The sequence below is a fragment of the Oryctolagus cuniculus genome, chromosome 19 (genome assembly GCF_051225735.1).
Source record: "Oryctolagus cuniculus isolate XC-2025 breed Fujian yellow rabbit chromosome 19, ASM5122573v1, whole genome shotgun sequence".
NCBI lineage: Eukaryota > Metazoa > Chordata > Mammalia > Lagomorpha > Leporidae > Oryctolagus > Oryctolagus cuniculus.
In genome coordinates, this window is record NC_142885.1 from 15980660 (window position 1) to 15999627 (window position 18968).

Sequence of the window (18968 nt, forward strand, 5' to 3'; positions counted from 1 at the left end):
AGTGTTCCTCCGTGAGACTGGCACTTGAGTGGGCTGAGTGAGTGGGAGATCTGTCCTCTCCCCATGCCTGTTGGCTCTGTCCAACCGGCTGAGGGCCTGGTTAGAACAAGAATGCTGGGAAAGGGAGGTTCTCTCATTGTCATCTGTAGCACAGCACATGTGTGCTCCTGCCCCAGGGCATCAGAACTCCAGGTTCTCTGGTCCCTGGACTCCGGGACTTCCAAGAGTCCCTCTCCCCACAGCACCGACACCCTCTGCCCACCCAGTCCTCTGCCTTTGACCTTGTGTTGAGAGGTACCCCACGGGCTTCTCTTCCTATGAGGCCTTTCACCTTGAACTTGAGCCGTGCTATGTACTTACTTGCTTCCTGTCCAACTTGCAGATGGCTCACCATGGGACATCTCAGCCTCTCTGGTCATGACAGCCAAGCTCCCAAATAAATTCCCTCTCATATTTCTCTCTTGGCATATATATATATGAAATTTTGGAAGATATATATATATATATATGTATATATATATCTTACTGGTTTTGTCTCTCCAGAGCACTGACTCATATAGATGTTAAAATGCGTTCTATCAAATAAGCTTTGGAGTAATGTACTTTGTGCAACGCTAGTACACACAATGTAACGAAGATTTCATCATTGCAAGCTTTTTTTAAAAAAGACTGAATATGCTAATACGCCTTGTGACTCTATAGAAGGGAGAGGCGATGTAGTCCAAATTCATTTGCGTTTTTTTTTTTTTAAGATTTATTTTATTTATTTGAAAGGCAGTGTTACACAAAGAGAGGAGAGGCAGAGAGAGGAGAGGCAGAGAGAGAGAGAGAGAGAGAGAGAGAGAGAGAGAGAGAGTCTTCCATCTGCTGGTTCACTCCCCAGTTGGCTGCAGTGGCTGGAGCTGCACCAATCCGAAGCCAGGAGCCAGGAGCTTCTTCTGGGTCTCCCACGAAGGTGCAGGGGCTCAAGGACTTGGGCCATCTTCTACTGCTTTCCCAGGTCATAGCAGATCGCTGGATTGGAAGTGGAGCACCCAGGACTCGAACCGGTGCCCATATGGGATGCCGGCACTGGAGGAGGCAGCTTTACCCACTACGCCACAGTGCCAGCCTCTTTATTTGCTTTAATGTCCTGTAAGCTGTATGAATGTTGAAACACTATTCTAAGGTGTTAATGAGTGATAATGATATTACTGCATTTAGGAAGTATAAATCAGGACCTGATAGTGGATAAAGCTGCTGGCTGCAATGCTGGCATCCCAAGTGGGCGCCAGTTACAGTCCTGGCTATTTCACTTTTGATCCAGCTCCCTCCTAAGGCACCTGAGAAAGCAGCAGAAGGTGGTCCAAGTCCTTGGGCCCCTGCACCCACGTGGGAGACCCAGAAGAAGCTCCTGGTTCCTGGCTTCTGCCTGGCCCTACCCTGGCCATTGCAGCCATTTGGGTAGAGAACTAACAGACGGAAGATCTCTCTCCCTCTCTCTCTCCCTCTCTCTGGAACTCTGCCTTTCAAATCAATAAAAACTTATAATACAATTCTTGTTTCCAAAAAAAAAAAAGAAGTATAAAGCATGAATCCCATTCATGCAAGGCTCTGGTGTAGGAAAATTCAGGAAATGTAGTATCAATTACTGCACTGAGCCTGTCTTCTATTTCAGATGCTGCTGGTGGGGTAGAGGAGTGGGGGTGGATGTCCTGCCTGTAGGCCATAGAAGGCCCATGAAGTTATTTGATCTGGCTCTGCCAAGGTAACCACAGGTGGGACTTGAAACTGAATAAATCTATAGCAAGCTAATTTTTGAGTTGATAGCTTTATACGCCTGCGAATGATGTGATGGATATGCAAATGGCCCTGGGCAGAAAACAGGTTCCCCAAACCTACTTCAGAAAGAGAGGCCCAGAAAGGTATGGTGTCTTGCTGCCCAAGACCACATAGTTTAAACAGATAATTATCAGTTACTGGCAAGCTGCGTTGGCTAGGAGCGGTGAGACGTGATTTTGTCATCTTCACACTGGCTCCTCCAGGTCTTCCTGTTTTCATCTGATGAACAACTACAACCCCAATTAACCTGGTTGGTGAAACTGACAGTGCCAGTTGGTGATTGAGCTAGAATTTCCACCTGGATTCTTTCACTCAAATTGTCAACACTCTACCAGGTCCAGAGCTGGAGTGGAGCAGTGGGGAGCATTATGGGCACAGCTTTTCATAGTTCAGGGGAAGGGGCAGCTTCACTCTTTTTTTTTTTTTTTTTTTGACAGGCAGAGTTAGACAGTGAGAGAGAGAAACAGAGAAAGGTCTTCCTTCCATTGGTTCACCCCCCAAATAGCCGCTATGGCCGGCGCGCTTCGCCAATCTGAAGGCAGGAGCCAGGTGCTTCTCCTGGTCTCCCATGCGGATGTAGGGCCCAAACACTTGGGCCATCCTCCACTGCCCTCCTGGGCCACAGAAGAAAGCTGAACTGGAAGAGGAGCAACCTGGACAGAACCGGCGCCCCGACCGGGACTAGAACCCTGGGTGCCGGTGCCGCAGGCGGAAAATTAGTCTAGTGAGCCATGGCGCTGGCCAGCTTCACTCTTCCTATGGGACTTCCACAACCTTCTCTCTGTGTGGAATTTGGTGAATCGCCAGAAGACCTGGAAAAATGCTCATGTCCAGGAAGCACCCTTCTCAGTGCGTCAGAACCTCCTGGGGTTGGAACCAGCCCTGGTATTTTTTGAGGCCCCTGATTTCTTCCTGTAACTGAGGCTGGGACCCAGTGGTGTGACACCTGTTTGGCCTGCAAAAGAACCAGCATCACGCTCTGTACCTGTAACTCTCACCTCCTGTTGGAAGGAGATGATAATGGAGATGTTGAACTCAGGCTATTCGAAGAGCAATTTCATGTCCTCTTTGTGAAGTTTAAATAAATCCCTATGTTTAAGTGATCCCAAATCCCTGGGAAAGAGTAAGCATTTTGGATTTGAGCTAATCACAGTTTGGCTCTTATTGGGTAGCTGGGCATGATAATGACTTCATCTCTTTGGGCCTCAAGTGTTTTGAATTGCAACCATAATAGAACCTTCCACGTGGGCTGGTACACTGTGTGTGTGTGTGTGCGAGTGTGATGATAAACATAAGTTCCTTGTATATTTGGCTTAGAGCAGCTGCTCAAACTTTTGCAAGGCCTTTGGACTTGGACTGAGCCATCAATTATCTTTTCTCTTCCTTTACCATCCTCTTTTCTCCCTACATTCAAATTTAAAATGAGTCACTCATCTTTATTATCTTAAGAGTTTCAAAGCTTGTCCTACAACTAAGGTTGGTGGCGTTGCCGGGTAGTGTGACCACTGGGAGCCTGGAGGACCAAGAGTGATGGCTTTTGCAATTTTCTATTAGCTCAGGCTACATTATTATTATTACCATTACCATTATAATGGCCTTTGTTTGACTTGAGGAATCTGAGTCAAATGTTCATTTAAATCAATGATGCTCAACAGGAACAAATATGTGTGTACAGTTTCCATTCTTAGATGTACTAATTGCTTGCCTGACTCACTAAATTTTAATTAAAACCATTCCACCAGATGATTTTATTTTATCCCTTTCAACTCGTAATTAAAGCATTCACTGGCCAACTAGCCGAAAGAAATGAAGAGATTCTGTTTGGGTGTTTGAGGAAGAAAATGGGACAAAAGCTCCTGAGATGGAGACTTGGATGTTTTTGGTTTAACTGGATCAAATCCTTGTTGATTGGAGATGATTTAAAGGGAAGAACCAACTCTGCCTTGGGGCAATTCGAGTGAGTTAAACTCTAGATTGTTTCAAGAATTCAGTTTTTCGTGCGTTTACTCATATTAAATGCCAATACACACCCAATGCAGGTGGAGCAGCCCTGATTGGTAAATCTGAAATTTGAAATACTCCCAAGTCCAGAACATTCTGATGCCACAAGTGGGAAATTCTACACCACAACATTCTCACTTCACATGCAAAATGTGCAAAAGCATTGCCTAAAAACACCTTCAGTCTCTGTGTATAAGGTGGATACGAAACAGAAGTGAATTTTGTCTTTAGACTTGAGTCCTGTTCCCAAGATAGCTCATTATGTAAGTGGAAATATTTATTCCAAAATGTGGGGGATAAAGGATGCTCCACCTGCAGGGGAACCTTGCATGAACCTTGCATTCACCAGTCCAGGAATTTGTAAATGGTAAACCAAGCCACTGGTGATGATTTTCCCAGGATGCTCTACTGTGGTATTCCCACCCTTGCTTGCTTCCTGATTTTTGTTGGTTCTGAGTCCCTCAAGGCATTAGTGACTCATTCGATAACTAATCAAACAGAGCCCTGGAGCTTTCTCAGATTGTTCAAGCTACTCACTCATTGGCCCATCTTCTGCCCTGCTAAACACAGGCCAGTTTGTCACTGGGGCAGGGATCTGACAGACACCGCGTTCCTGGCTCTGGGTTTGATGTTACCCATGCAAGGGCTGCCATCTTGGATTCAGAAAAACTGAGGCACCAATAAATCAAGCAAGGGCATCAGCTATGAGGAACAGAAAGCTAGGAATGATCAATTATTTTAGATGCACAGATTGAAACAAGCATGAGATTTTTTTTTTCACCCACCAAGTTAGCGAAGAATAGCCATAATCCCTAATGCTGGTGAGAAGCACACAGAGCTGCTATTAAAAATGGAAATGTTGGCCGGCGCCGCGGCTCACTAGGCTAATCCTCCGCCTTGCGGCACTGGCACACCGGGTTCTAGTCCTGGTCGGGGCGCCGGATTCTGTCCCGGTTGCCCCTCTTCCAGGCCAGCTCTCTGTTGTGGCCAGGGAGTGCAGTGGAGGGGTGGCCCAAGTGCTTGGGCCCTGCACCCCATGGAGACCAGGAGAAGCACCTGGCTCCTGCCATCGGATCAGCGCGGTGCGCCAGCCGCAGCACGCCAGCTGCGGCGGCAATTGGAGGTTGAACCAACGGCAAAGGAAGACCTTTCTCTCTGTCTCTCTCTCTCTCTCACTGTCCACTCTGCCTGTCAAAAAAAAAAAATGGAAATGTTATCAGTTTCTCCCCTCACAAGGGCAACGACCATGACGAAAGTCCAATTGGAGGGCCACATACCATATGTCTAAGTGTTTAGAAGTCATCAACATTAGCTAACCAACGGTTGAGTCAAATATTTTCAACCTTTCTACCTCGGCAAATACACTTGCGTGTTGGCTTGGATTCCCAGACGTCCTTTGATGGAACGTGGTGGTATGGAGAGAGTGAGCCCCAGGCTCCTGAGAGCTCTCTCATTCCCCCCGACCCTAGCTCCATCAATACCAAAAGTGGCTTCAGGCGCATGCATGTGGATGCCCTGACTGCAAATCCAGGATCTTTGAGGTTGCCCACCCACCTCACCGTAGGCCTAGGGTTATGCAATTCTTCACTTGAGGATCATCCTCAAATGGTCCTAGGGAAGAGGCTGATAGAAGCAGGCATAGCATCCTGAGGAAGGCGTTTCCAGGTTCCCAGGCACCTGTAGAACATTCTAGAAGGCTGGTGTGAAGGACTCACAATGCACCATCTCCTTGACCTTTGACCTTTAAAGTGTCATGAAGTGAGAAAGGCCAGATAAGGTCCCAGCAAAGTAAGATGCTAGGGTAAGTATTCCTTCTTACTGACGTCTCTTTCCAGAAATGACTTGATAATGTCCCTCAACAAATTGAAAATGCTAATATTTTAATCCAAGCATTTGACCTCTAAGAACTGGAACTATATAGGAGAAACTGAGCTAATAAATGTAGCAATGCTTACGTATAATATATAGTTTGCTAATGTTATTATACATCTTCCCCTCCAAAAATGCAGCCTACATGTCTATCAGTAAATCAATTTACTAAGTCATTTATGGTATCATGCAAATGTGCCTTGGAATGTTTGGTGTCAAAAATAATAAGAAAGATGCATAACATTAAATGAGATACTTAAGTGAAGTGTTTAATTCATAATGACAGTTTGAAAAAAGATGCTAAACTTTCCATATGCTGTAACTCAAAGTTATAAAAATATTTAAATGTACATTTGCCAGCACAGACTAAACACTGTTGATGAAGTTGGTAGGAGTAAGGGTCCGGATCACAGGTAATATATTTTTTCTTTATGCTGCCTTGTATTTTGAAAATTTTCAGAGTAACAACTGATAGGGATTGAACAGGATTTGGCTTGCTGATTCACACATCTCTCTAAACTCTGGTCTTAGGTTAAGAGGTCATAGAGTAAGAACAAAGACTTGATTTCAGGATGGTGCCTGAGAAAAGTGAGCCCCGGGGGAGGTCTTTGGGTGGCTGTGCAAGCCCTCAGAAGGTAGTTCCCTCCAGAGGGTCGGAGTTGTGTAAGCTGAGTTCTGCCTAGCTTCCCTCTGCTTCCTGGCTCACCACATGTTCATTCCCCTGCACCTGCTCCATCCCTGCCAGCCTCCAGCAGATGCCAGAATAATGGGGCTGCAGAATAACTTTGGCCTTCCAACATGTAAGTTGGAATCAAACTTTTCCCTCCTAAGAAGCTCCATTCGGGGATTTCATTAAGGTCATAAAAAGCTAACTACCACCACAACAAAATAATTTTGCTATTTGAAAAAGTAGAAGTTGTTATACATATTTCAAAATGGAAATGTTATTGCCAGGGATCTTGTTTTCGACTTGAGGGATGTGTTCATAGGGGCTTATCATATTACGAAAAATAAATAAATTCATAATAGAAATAAGCAGAAGACAAGCCAATAGTGTAAGCACACAGTGAGCAAAGATCAGTATGATGTATGATGGATTGGACTCTGTTGAGGTGAGTTCCCAGTAGAAAATGAAGAGGATGAATTCACACTGAAGATAAGAAAATAAAAATGGACGAGCAGTTCCCCATCCCCGCCCCATCCACAGCTTTGGTTTCTACGATTTCAGTTGCCCGTGGTTAACTGAGGATTAAATGGAAAATTCCAAAATAAGCACTTCATACATTTTCAATATCTGTTCTCACAGCACACAGTTATAATTTATCCATTTTATTTTTAGTTATTGCTGTCACTCTTTTATTGTGTCTAACTTAAAAACTTCATCGATATATACTTATAGGAGAAAACACACTCTAGCAGAGATCTTCAAAGAGTTGATTGAAAATGCGTATTATGAAAAAAAAACACTAGGCAAGGTCATAATTTTTAAATAGTTATTTATTTGTTTGAAAGGCAGAGTGAGAGAGAGAGAGAGAGAACTCTTGTAACTGCTGGTTCACTCTCCAAATGGTTGCAATGGCCAGGGCAGGGCCAGGCTGAAGCCAGAAGCCAGGAACTTCATCCAGGTCTCCCACGTGGTTGGCAGAGACCCAAGCACTGGGGCTGTCCTCCACTACTTGTATTAGAAGGAGCTAGATGGGGAACAAAGCAGCTGGCACTGGAACCAGCGCTCTGCTGCGAGATGCTGGCATTACAGGTGATAGTTGCTGCACCACAACGCCAGACCCAGAACAGAACATTTTTTGTTTCAAAATAAATGCATCACTAGTTTCAGGAATCCACGGAGGGTTGTGGGATGCATCCCTTACAGAAGAGGCTATCCATTTATAAAGAGAAATGCAAGGCCAAAAAATAAATAAATAAATAAATAAATAAATAAATAAATAAAAGAAACTCCAGACTTTAAAGGAAAGCACGGTTGGTGTGATTTCTTCACCTGAGCTTACTGGCATGTAGAACAAAGAAAGGCAGTGTTGCCATCACTCACTATTTGAAATCAGCATCTTCGGGAGGTAGACCAGTAGCCTGCATCCTTTCCTGGGCCTGTCTCTTTCTTGTGTGCTGTGTTTGTACAGAGTATCCTTCTCAAGTCCCTCTTTCTAGTTTATGAGAGCGGCAGCATAAAAATAGATTGAATTGAGCTCTTTCTGACCTTTCCTGCACCTTGTGTCTAAACTGTTGCAGTGAGACATTTCTCCACCCTCCCAGGTCCTAAGGAGATTAAAAAAAAAAAAAAAACCTCAGCATTGCCCCAGACTATGACATTACCAGCCAGTGGGGAGAGGAGAGATGTGTGTACCATCCAGAAAGTGGACACAGAGAAGAGCTCATCAAGCAACGAGAATGGGGGAAATAGAAAAAAAAAAGTCTCAGAATGGAAGAAGATCTCTGAAGAAATTTCCAGAATACAGCGCATAAGATAGCCTGGACTTCAGTGATCCCCAGTATGCCCACCATTTGTAACATCAACTGCAAGTTCAGGGTTGCCGAGAGCATGCTTAGGTTTGACGTTTACTGGAAGGATGCACCGACTCATTGAAAGTCAACAGACCGGTGGCTGCAGCTCATTATGGTGGAAGAACACAGATTAAAAATCAGCCAAGAAGGGGGACAAATGGGGCAGAGGGCAGGGAAGCGCCTTCCATCTGGGCTCGGTGGCTGGAGACGTGGACAGTGGTGTCTTCTCCTGGGAGCGGTGGCTTGATGACACACACATGGAGTATTGCCAACTGGGGATGCTAATTAAGCCTTGGTGTTCAGAGATTTTATTGACATGGTGGACCATCCAGATGTCCACGCTGCCCTGGAACTTGAGCTGATACCAAGTGACCCCAAACCCTCACCATAAATCACATTGTTAGACTGCCCAAAGCCATCAGGAAAATAGAAAAATGTTCTGATCTTGCAGATCATTCCAAGGGATTAGAAACTATCTCCAAGAAGCCAAGAGCAAAATCAAATCTCTAAAGATTAAGCTAAAGTTAATCTTTAAAAATATTTTATTTGTTTATTTCCTTTGTCTGGCATAAGAGAGAGAAAAGAGAGAGAGAGAAAGAGAGAGAGAAAGAGAACTCCTATGCTAGCTCACTTCTCAAATGTTAAATATCTGGGACTGAGTCAAGCTGAAGTTGGGAACTTAATCCAGGTCGAAAGAAAGTATGACAATCAAAGCAGAGATCTTAGAGAGATACTTGAAGAATCAGCACTGCTAACTTTGGAGACAGAGGAAGGTCCCACAAGCAAGTGAATGCTGGCCATCTCACAAAACTGGAAGAGGTAAGGACATATTAGATTAAATATTAATAATATTAAATAATAGATTTAATTATTCATAATAAAAATATTAAATAATAGATTCCCTGTGGATCTGTAAGAAGCAATGAAGCCATGACAACATCTTAATGTTAGCCCAGTGAGACTTCCAGTTTCTAGAATGTTAAGATAACATATTTTATTTATTTATTTATTTATTTTGACAGGCAGAGTTAGTGAGAGAGAGAGACAGAGAGAAAGGTCTTCCTTTTTCCATTGGTTCACCCCCTAAGTGGCCGCTACAGCTGGCGTGTTGCAGCCGGCACACTGAACTGATCCAAAGCCAGGAGCCAGGTGCTTCCTCCTGGTCTCCCATGCGGGTGCAGGGCCCAAGGACCTGGGCCATCCTCCACTGCACTCCCGAGCCACAGCAGAGAGCTGGCCTGGAAGAGGGGCAACCGGGACAGAATCCGGCACCCCGACCGGGACTAGAACCTGGGGTGCCGGCGCTGCAGGCGGAAGATTAGCCTAGTGAGCCACAGCGCCGGCCAAGATAACATATTTACACTGTGTGAAGTGACCTGGTTTGTGGCAATTGGTGACCTCAGTTGTAGGAACCTGACAGAATGCCCCTGGGCTCAGCACCCATGGAAAGGAGAGAAAACAGGCCCAGCTGTGATGCTCAAGATGAATGACAGCCGAGACCAACCACGTGGAAGCTCTATGGCTAGAAGCGCCCTTGGTAGTTGTCTGTCAGGCTGAGGTCTCCAGGATTTACACCCCTGCCTCCGTCAGCCACTGCGCAGCAGGGGCAACTGTAGAGTGGCTGACCAGAGAGTTGCCTGCTGATGGCGACAAGTCCTTCCTGGAAGGAGAGTCTGGGCGTCACCTTCCAGAGCCCACCCAAGTGGAAGGGAGGGCACGCTCAACCTGTCCTCCCACTAACCTCTGGCTTGAGTCACAGGAAAGAGAAAACATTCACACACACTATTTTCTTCTTGGGGTGAAGGCATTTTCAATTCCAGCAGAGGTGAGGTGTCCATGCACTCAACAACCCACGTGGTTAAAACATGAAGAAGACTGCTTACAGGGGGTAGCTCTCTCATGGTTTGAGTGAGGTCCCCAAGTGTTTGTGTGTTATAACTAATTTCCCAAATTCATAGGTTAATTGTGCTTTGGGGAAGGAGTCTTTGGGAAGTAATTAGGGTCAGATGAGATCATGAGAATAGGAGACCCAGGATGGCGTTTATGGCTTTAAGGAAGGGAGACTTGAGTGTGCACGTTCTCACTTTCTTCCCACGCAATGCCTTCTGCCATGTCATCAAGCAGCAGGTTGGCCCTCACCAGAGCCAGTCGCTTGGTTTTGGACTCCCCCTCCCACCTCTGAATCTGTGACAAATGAGTGGCCCTATCTTTGCAGGTTATCTGGTTTGTGGCCACACAAAATTGTCTAGCATAAGCCCATGCATCCTACTCCAACTACCTAGTGCCTCTTCTCCCTTTACATTCATGGACAGAAAGCAAGCTGAAATGCTACTCAGAAATGTTAAAACTTAATATACTGGGGGCTGGCACTGTGGCATAGTGGGTAAACCACCGCCTGCCGTGCCAGCATCCCAGATGGGTGCCGGTTCGAGTCCCAGCTGCTCTACTTCTAATCCAGCTCTCTGCTCTGGCCTGGGAAAGCAGTAGAAGATGGCCCAAGTCCTTGGGCCCCTGCATTCGCATGGGAGACCTGGAAGAAGCTCCTGGCTTCTGGCTTCAGATTGGCTCAGCTCCAGCCATTGTGGCCAATTGGAGAGTGAACCAGTGGATGGAAGACCTCTCTCTCTCTTTCTCTCTGCCTCTCCTCCTTTCTCTATGTAACTCTGACTTTCAAATAAATAAATAAATCTTAAAAATAAAACATAATATACAGCAAAACCAATTTCGTCATACCTAAAAGTGATTGGAAATGCATTTTGTTGGGATTTCTACCTTCCAGGTGATCAGCCTGTTTTGGCACAGAGGTGCAAAGTTGAAGCGAACTCTCAGCAAAGTTAAAAGAAAGAGTGACTCAGGCCCTGTGCAGGGGGTTGAGAGCAGACACGGAGGATGGAGACAGTCTGTTCCTCCCTCCCAGTAACAGTAGTTTCAGTCCAACCAGGGCCAACGTTAATCTCAGAAGTCCAGCCTGGCCCGGCGCCGCGGCTCACTAGGCTAATCCTCCGCCTGCGGCACCGGCACACCGGATTCTAGTCCCGGTCGGGGCGCCGGATTCTGTCCCGGTTGCCCCTCTTCCAGGCTAGCTCTCTGCTATGGCTAGGGAGTGCAGTGGAGGATGGCCCAAGTGCTTGGGCCCTGCACCCCATGGGAGACCAGGAGAAGCACCTGGCTCCTGGCTTCGGATCAGCGCGGTGTGCTGGCTGCATAGCACCGGCCGTGGCGGCCATTGGAGGGTGAACCAACGGCAAAAGGAAGACCTTTCTCTCTGTCTCTCTCTCTCACTGTCCACTCTGCCTGTCCAAAAAAAAAAAAAAAAAAAAAGAAGAAGAAGAAGAAGAAGTCCAGCCTGGCGTGGAAGGAGCGAGAGGTTAGGGGTCTGGTTTATGGCATTCTGGCAATGAGGATGCAACCCTTCAGGAAATTCACCTGGTCTGGGGATAAGGCTTGGGGAAGCTAGAACCATAAAAGTGATAGTAGCAGGGGTTGGTGCTGTGGCGTAGCCAGTAAAGCTGTCACCTGTAGTGCCGGCATCCCAGCTGCTCCACTTCTGATCCAGCTCTCTGCTATGGCCTGGGAAAGCAGTAAAGATGGCTCAAGTCCTTGGGCCCCTGCACCCGTATGGGAGACCCAGAAGAAGCGCCTGGCTCCTGGCTTCAGATCGGCCCAGCTCCAGCCATTGCAGTCATTGGGGAGTAAACCAGCAAATAAAAGACCTCTCTCTCTCTCTCTCTCTCTGCCTCTGCCTCTATCTCTCTGTAACTCTGCCTTTCAAATAAATAAATAATTCTTTTAAAAAATCCTCACATTAGAATTCTAAAAATAGCAGAAATGCATGAAATTCACATACATTAAATTGAAAAAAAAATTTAAAAAGTGATAATAGCAGTTAACATTTCCTTATTTCTTATCATAAGACATTTCATGTGCTTTCTAGCTTTATTTATTTTTTAAAGATTTATTTATTTATTTTAAAGATTTAGTTATTTATTTTAAAGCTTTAGTTATTTATTTGAGAAAGAAGGAGAGAGAGAGAGAGAGAGAGAGGTCCTCCATCTGCTGGTTCACTCTCCATTTGGCCACAATGGTGGAGCTGTGCTGATCTGAAGCCATGAGCCAGGAGATTCTTCTGGGTCTCCCATGCAGGTGCAGGGGACCTAGGACTTGGGCCGTCTTCTGCTGCTTTCCCAGGCTACAGCAGAGAGCTGGATCAGAGGTAGAGCACCTGGGACTCAAACCGGTGCACATCTGGGATGCCAACACTGCAGGCAGCAGCTTTTTTTTTTTTTTTTTGCGCCGGCCCCCTAGCTTTATTTTTTTATATGGATTTAGTTATTTATTTTAAAAATAGAGTTACAGAAAGAAAGGGAGAGACTGAGAGGGAGGGAGGTGAGAAATAGAGAGCTCTTCCATACGTTGGCTCATTTTCCAAATGCTACGATGACTGGGGCATGGCTGGGCTTAAGCCAAGAGCCTATGACTTCATCTGTGGCCCCCACATGGTTGGCAAGGATGCAAGGACTTGAGCAAGCTTCTGTTGCTTTCCCAGGCACATTAGCGAGGAGCCAGATCACAGTGGAGCAGCTGGGACTTGACCTGGAGTTCGTACGGGATTGCCTCAACATTACAGTATTTCTAACCAGAGTGTGAGCAGCAGACCGGAAACTTCAGCATCCACCGAGAGATTATCAGAAATGCAGACTCTTGGGCCTCATTCCACACCCACCAAACTGGAAACCACACTTAAGAAGATCCCTCCAGGTGTGTGTGTGTGTGCATGTCAAGGTTTGAACACCATTGAACAGACAAGAACCCTTGTCATTCTCTCACATGCAACAGAAAGACCCTCGGAGAGAAATTGTGCTCTTGATAGTCCTATTTAACAGATGATGAATTTAAGTGCAGCTGGTAAGCGTCGAGTCGTGATTGAATTGGGACAGTCTGCTGCGGTATCTGATCTTTAAAGCTCCACTAATCCTGAAAGAAATGGCTTTGGTGTTGCACAGAGCTGGGTTCAAACATGCAGGGCTGGGTGCAAACATCAGGTCCTTTTTGCTGGCTGTATGCCTTGGACAGGCTATAGAACTTCTCAGATCTTTCATTTCCTCATCAGTAAAGTGGTCAAGAATAGCATGTGCTTCCCCAGGCTTTTGTAAAGCAAAATATGAAAATGCACAGGAAGCACTTTGCAATCATCACTCCTTTCTGTCATGATTGCTGTGATTTTCATCACCACAGTCATTGCTATCATCATCACCATCATCACTGTCATCATCGTTATCATCATTGTCATTGTCATCACCACCATCATCGTCATCGTCATTGTCATCACCACCACCACCATCACCACCATCAGGTGGAGGTTACCAGGATGACGCACTGGGTTCAGTGAGGACCGAGACTTGAAAACTCAGTGAGGAGTCACCAGGGTAGAATTGGAGATTGGTGTTGACAGCTCCGTCTAATCACAGGACCAATTTCTTCCACCTCCTTGAGCCCAGCGAGGTTGGTGACTCACATTCAGTTCTCCTTCTGCCTCTCCAGAACTGACAGCCCCAGACTAAATATTTCCTGGGGATCATTAACTGGAAGGCAGCCTTCTCCTTACACTGTGGTTGCTGTGGAAACCGGTGCCCCTCCAGGGACCAGGAAAATGCTGGCAGAGACTGGGAAACAGTTCTGCACCTTTTTCTATGTTGGTTAGTCCCAAGGAATGCTTGCCAAAGGGGTCTGTGTTGGGTGATGAGCCCCCATCCCGAAGATCATCTCTGCTTTTTGGATGTTGGAAAGGATCTGCTGCCTTGTACCTGTGCACCTGCGGTTGGTGCCAGTGGGCTGAGTCAGAAATGCTGCTGACCCTTTGGGACTGATTTGCTTTGTCTTGACTTGTATTTCTTGACAGCTCCTTGAAAACACCTTCTTATTTTCTAGGGCACCCTATAGGTACTACCTCCATTTATTAAACGAAAATCAGGGGTCAGTGTTGAGGCACAGCAGTTTAAGCCACCACCTGCATCCCACATCAGAGTGACAGTTTGCATTCCTCCTGTTCTGCTTGTGAACCGGCTCCCTGCTGGTGCACCTGGGAAGGCAGCAGAGGATGACCCAAGTGCTTGTGTCCCTGCCACCCACATGGGAGACCTGGATGGACTTCTGGGCTCCTGGCTCCCTGGCTGCTGTGGCCACTTGAGGAGTGAACCATGGGTCTGCCCCCAGAAGTTCATCTTCCTTTCTAGCTGAGGAGTTGTGTTTCGATTCCTCTCAATTCTTTCCTGTACTTCCTCCAGGAGGGACCTGCAGGTGCTGAAATCCACTGGGGATGTGTATCTCCTTGTGTGGACACAGACAACTTCCTCTTGTCTTCCTTAGCAAGACTGAGAGAAGCTGAAATGTTACCACGGACCGTCCTGTCCTCCTGACTCATCCCATCAGAAGGAAGCACTCACCAGCAGGGCAAGGCATGGAGAACAGACTAGGTCTCAGCCATCCCGCACCCAGACCCACTTCTTCTTAACTAGTTCTGTAGAAAGAGATTAACACCCACCCACCCCGTCTCCCTATAGCCCAGGTGAAGGTGATGGACTTTTGACCTTCAAGACCATCCTCACCCATCTAGCCTTTGCCACCTGGAAGTAAGCCAGACTTCTCTCTCTCTCTATCTCTCAATCTCTCTATCTCTCTCTCCCTCCTTCCTTTGCATCCTTTCTTTCTTCCCTACTCTCAAAGATACTAAGTTATACTTACAGGCAAGGTGCATTGGTTTAGAAATGCCTGCGTTGACTTGCCCATCCAAAAAACACTTTCATTTCTTTTTTTATTTAATTAATTTTGTTTTACTTATTTGACAGGTGGAGTTAGACAGTGAGAGAGAGAGACAGAGAAAAAGGTCTTCCTTACATTGGTTCACCCCCCAAATGGCTGCTATGACCGGTGCTGTGCCGATCCGAAGCCAGGAGCCAGGAGCTTCTTCCTGGACTCCCACGCAGGTGCAGGCGCCGAAGCACTGGGCCATCCTCTACTGCCTTTCCGGGCCACAGCAGAGAGCTGGACTGGAAGAGGAGTAGCCGGGACTAGAACCCAGCGCCCATATGGGATGTCGGCGCCACAGGCAGAGGATTAGCCGAGTGAGCCACAGCGCCGGCCCCCACTTTCATTTCTAACAGGTTTCAGCTTCATCATACGATACCTTGGAAATCACGCCATAGCTCTAACAGTTCACAGACCCAGTTTTCTGCAGCTCTGTCTCTGGATGTGTTCCCAGACAGGTGGGTCTGAGCAGGTGCATGTATCGGAATGCATGTGCTCAGGTGTGCCTGCGTTTAGAATCCAGCTCAGCTCCCAGCTCTGGACTCGTTTTATGCCCTCCAACCTGGATATCTTTTGGAGACCATCTCTTCTCTCCTTTAGCAAGCCAATTCCAAGGCTCCAGGAATAGGAGCTGACCGGCTGCCTATGGAAGGCACAGCACAGCTGCTTCCTGTGACTCAGACTCCAGAACAGGCTGTGCCCCACAGGGGGGGCCCTCTCCGCCAGGTAAGAGGAAGCGGGCAACAGATGGCCTCCGTGTTTCTCTGCTCACCCTGCCCCACGCCAAGCCTGGCTTCAGCCACCTTCTTGTCTCCTCTCGCTGTTTGGGGACGTCCGTTCATATCAGACAAAGTTTGCTACCAGCTTTTCCTTCCAGAAGGAGGGGCTCTCAATTAAGCAACCCCCTGACCCACTGCTGTGCCTCTTGTCTCCTCCCAGAGCAGCCCTATTCTCTCTCTCTCTCTCTCTCTCTCTCTCTCTCTCTCTCTCTCTCTCTCCTCTCCCTCTTTATGGCTCTCTGAGGCTGCATCTGTCTCAGGCATTGGTGACACAAGCCAGCTGCATGTCAGAACGAAAGACCCCAAAGGCTGGTGAGGATCATTTGCTTTTATGGAGTGTCTTTCTCTCGAGTGTGTCCGAGAAGCTTGCAACAATTAAATGTTATGGCTGTAAACGGGGAAGCCAAAGAATGCAGGGCTTACCTTCTCAGAGATCTGTGGCTGATCCTTGTTAAGAATCCAGTGCACCTGCAGCGCTTACTCACACCCCTTCCAAAAGCGTGCAGCTAACATCTTGCAAAGCGAGGCTCCCACACAGCAACGGAGCTCATTGCGTTCTTCTTGCCACTGCTCTTTTCCCTCCCTGCCCTGCTTGTCCCCTCACACATCACTGCCTCCCCAAGGGCTGTGTTCATTAAGCCTCCAGAAGTCTACTCTCAGGCAACCCAGGGGAACAGCCAGGCTGCCAGTCTCCCTAGAATCTGCTCTTCTCCCAGCTTGAATCATCCATCTGCATACAACAGAAGATATCATGGCTGGCTCAGTAGGCTAATCCTCTGCCTTGCGGCACCGGCATACCGGGTTCTAGTCCCAGTCGGGGCGCCGGATTCTGTCCCGGTTGCCCCTCTTCCAGGCCAGCTCTCTGCTGTGGCCAGGGAGTGCAGTGGAGGATGGCCCAAGTGCTTGGGCCCTGCACCCCATGGGAGACCAGGAGAAGTACCTGGTTCCTGCCTTCGGATCAGCACGATGCACCGGCTGTGGCAGCCATTGGAGGGTGAACCTTTCTCTCTGTCTCCCTCTCTCACTGTCCACTCTGCCTGTCAAAAAAAAAAAAAGAGATGGACATGGCCCCTGGCCCTAGGAAATTGCAGTAGTCTCTGTGCCAACCTTGACACCACCTCTGTGTGCACATCAGCAGAGCCAGCAAGGAGGTCTCCTGTGTCTCTCTTTTAAAAAACAGTTAACGGGGGCCAGCACTGTGGTGTAGCCAGTGAAGCCACCATCTGCAGTGCCAGCATCCCATATGGGTGCCGGTTCGAGTCCTGGCTGCTCCACTTCTGATCCAGTTTTCTGCTCTGGCCTGGGAAAGCAGTAGAAGATGGCCCAAGTCTTTGGGCCCCTCCACCCACATGGGAGACCCAGAAGAAGCTCCCAGATCTAGGCTTCGGATCAGCCCAGCTCCAGCCATTGTGGCCATTTGGGGATTGAATCAGTGCATGGAAGACCTCTCTCTCTCTCTCTCTCTGCTTCTGGCTCTCTCTAACTCTGCCTTTCAAATAATAAATAACGAAACTAAAAAATAAATAAAAAACAATTACCTTCCACTTCCACCCACAGGAAAAACATGAGTTGAAGGACGAGCAAGTTCCTGGAATGATAGAGAATTTTTTTATAAGTTTTATGTCTGTATTGGAAGGGCAGGGTAACAGAAAGAGAGAGAGAGAGAGAGAGAGAGAGAGAGAGAGATTCCTTCTGCTAATTCACTCCCCAGATGCCTGCAGCAGGAACCAGAAACTCCATCTGGGTCTTCCATGTGGGTGGCAGGGACTCATGTACTTGGGCCATCTTCTGCTGCTTTCCTAGGTGCAATAGCAGGAAGCTGGATTGGAAGCAGAGCAGATAGAACTTAACCTAGCACTGTGCTCCAGTAAGGGATGTCGGCAACTCAAGCTATGGCTTAACTTGTGCCACAATGCAAGCCCCAAGAATATCTCTGTTGATAGAAATAATATCACTTTTAGAGCATGCATGGGCCACCACACTGATGAGAGAATTTTTTCCATGAGAAAGTCTGCATGACATAGATTGAGTACCCCTTGTCTGAACTGCATGGGGTCAGAAGCATTTTGGGTGCAGGATTTGGATTTTGGAATATTTGTACATGCATAATGAAACCTCTTAGGAACAGGACCCTAAACTTTACTTGGGGAAGGTAACTTTAGGCAATATTTTCAGTGCACTTGAGTTTTGTTTGGCTGTGACCCATCACAGGTGGTCAGGTTTGGAACTTTCCACTTGTAGCTTAAGTTGGCAGCCAAAAAGACTCCAATTCAGGAGCATCTCAGATTTTGGACTTTCTGATTAGGAATGCTCCAGCTATAATGATAATAACAAGTATTGCAAAAAGTAAGAACTCATATTTGAATGTGTTGAGTACGTGCTATGTGCCAGCCTTTTTTCTCAGCACTGTGTGTACCTTAGCTTCTCTACTCTTCACCACAATCTTCCCAGCTAGGAACTGTTATTATTCTCATTGTTTGATGAAGAAACTGAGGTGCAGAAAATGTATTAAGTATTCCCAGGGTTCAATAAACTCCAAGCATTGACCTTGGGATGTTCAATACACGACCACAGGTCTCATTGGCAAATCTGAGGAGTGATCCTCTTTCTCTGAAGACCTGGGAGGTAAGGAGATTAACTTCAGTGCTCCTGGGCCCACAGCTCCTGTTCTTTATCCTGTGTCTTCACGGCTCATTGAGGACCTCACGTATTTCTAGTCTGTGCAGTGCCCCGTGTGGGGTCAAGATGGGGGTGGATGCCCCATAAACATGCACACATTCTTTTTAGTGAGCTAATGCATCATAAATTAAATATCGATGCTAAATTCTGTGGTCTACACTCCTGGGAGTTATAGCTCGACCAATTCAGAGGAGTGAGTGATGACTCAACCAGGTAGGCGTTGCTTTAATAATGCATTCATATCTTCCTGGTTGACAATGGGTTTGCGCTTTATGGAATTCATCCCGCTTCCTACAATATGAGGATACAGTGTGATGATCTCACACAGCAGAGCTTGGCAGTCACCACATCCCCTCTGCTCAGTGTCCTGCTACTTCCAGCTCCTCATGGCTATAAAGGCGTCATCTCATATCTTAGGACCACAGATGGCCAGTGAGTGTCTTGGGCTTGAAAATGGCTCTTGTTTGACTCACGCATTGGGGAGATCTGTGAAGTGAC

The 18968-nt window shown here is 47.0% G+C and overlaps 1 pseudogene; it reads left to right on the forward strand.

Annotated features, from left to right (window-relative positions):
- The window catches only part of LOC100351823 (protein HTATIP2-like), a 165081-nt pseudogene extending 151501 nt beyond the window's left edge, over positions 1-13580 (forward strand).
- Positions 13581-18968: the final 5388 nt, after the last annotated feature.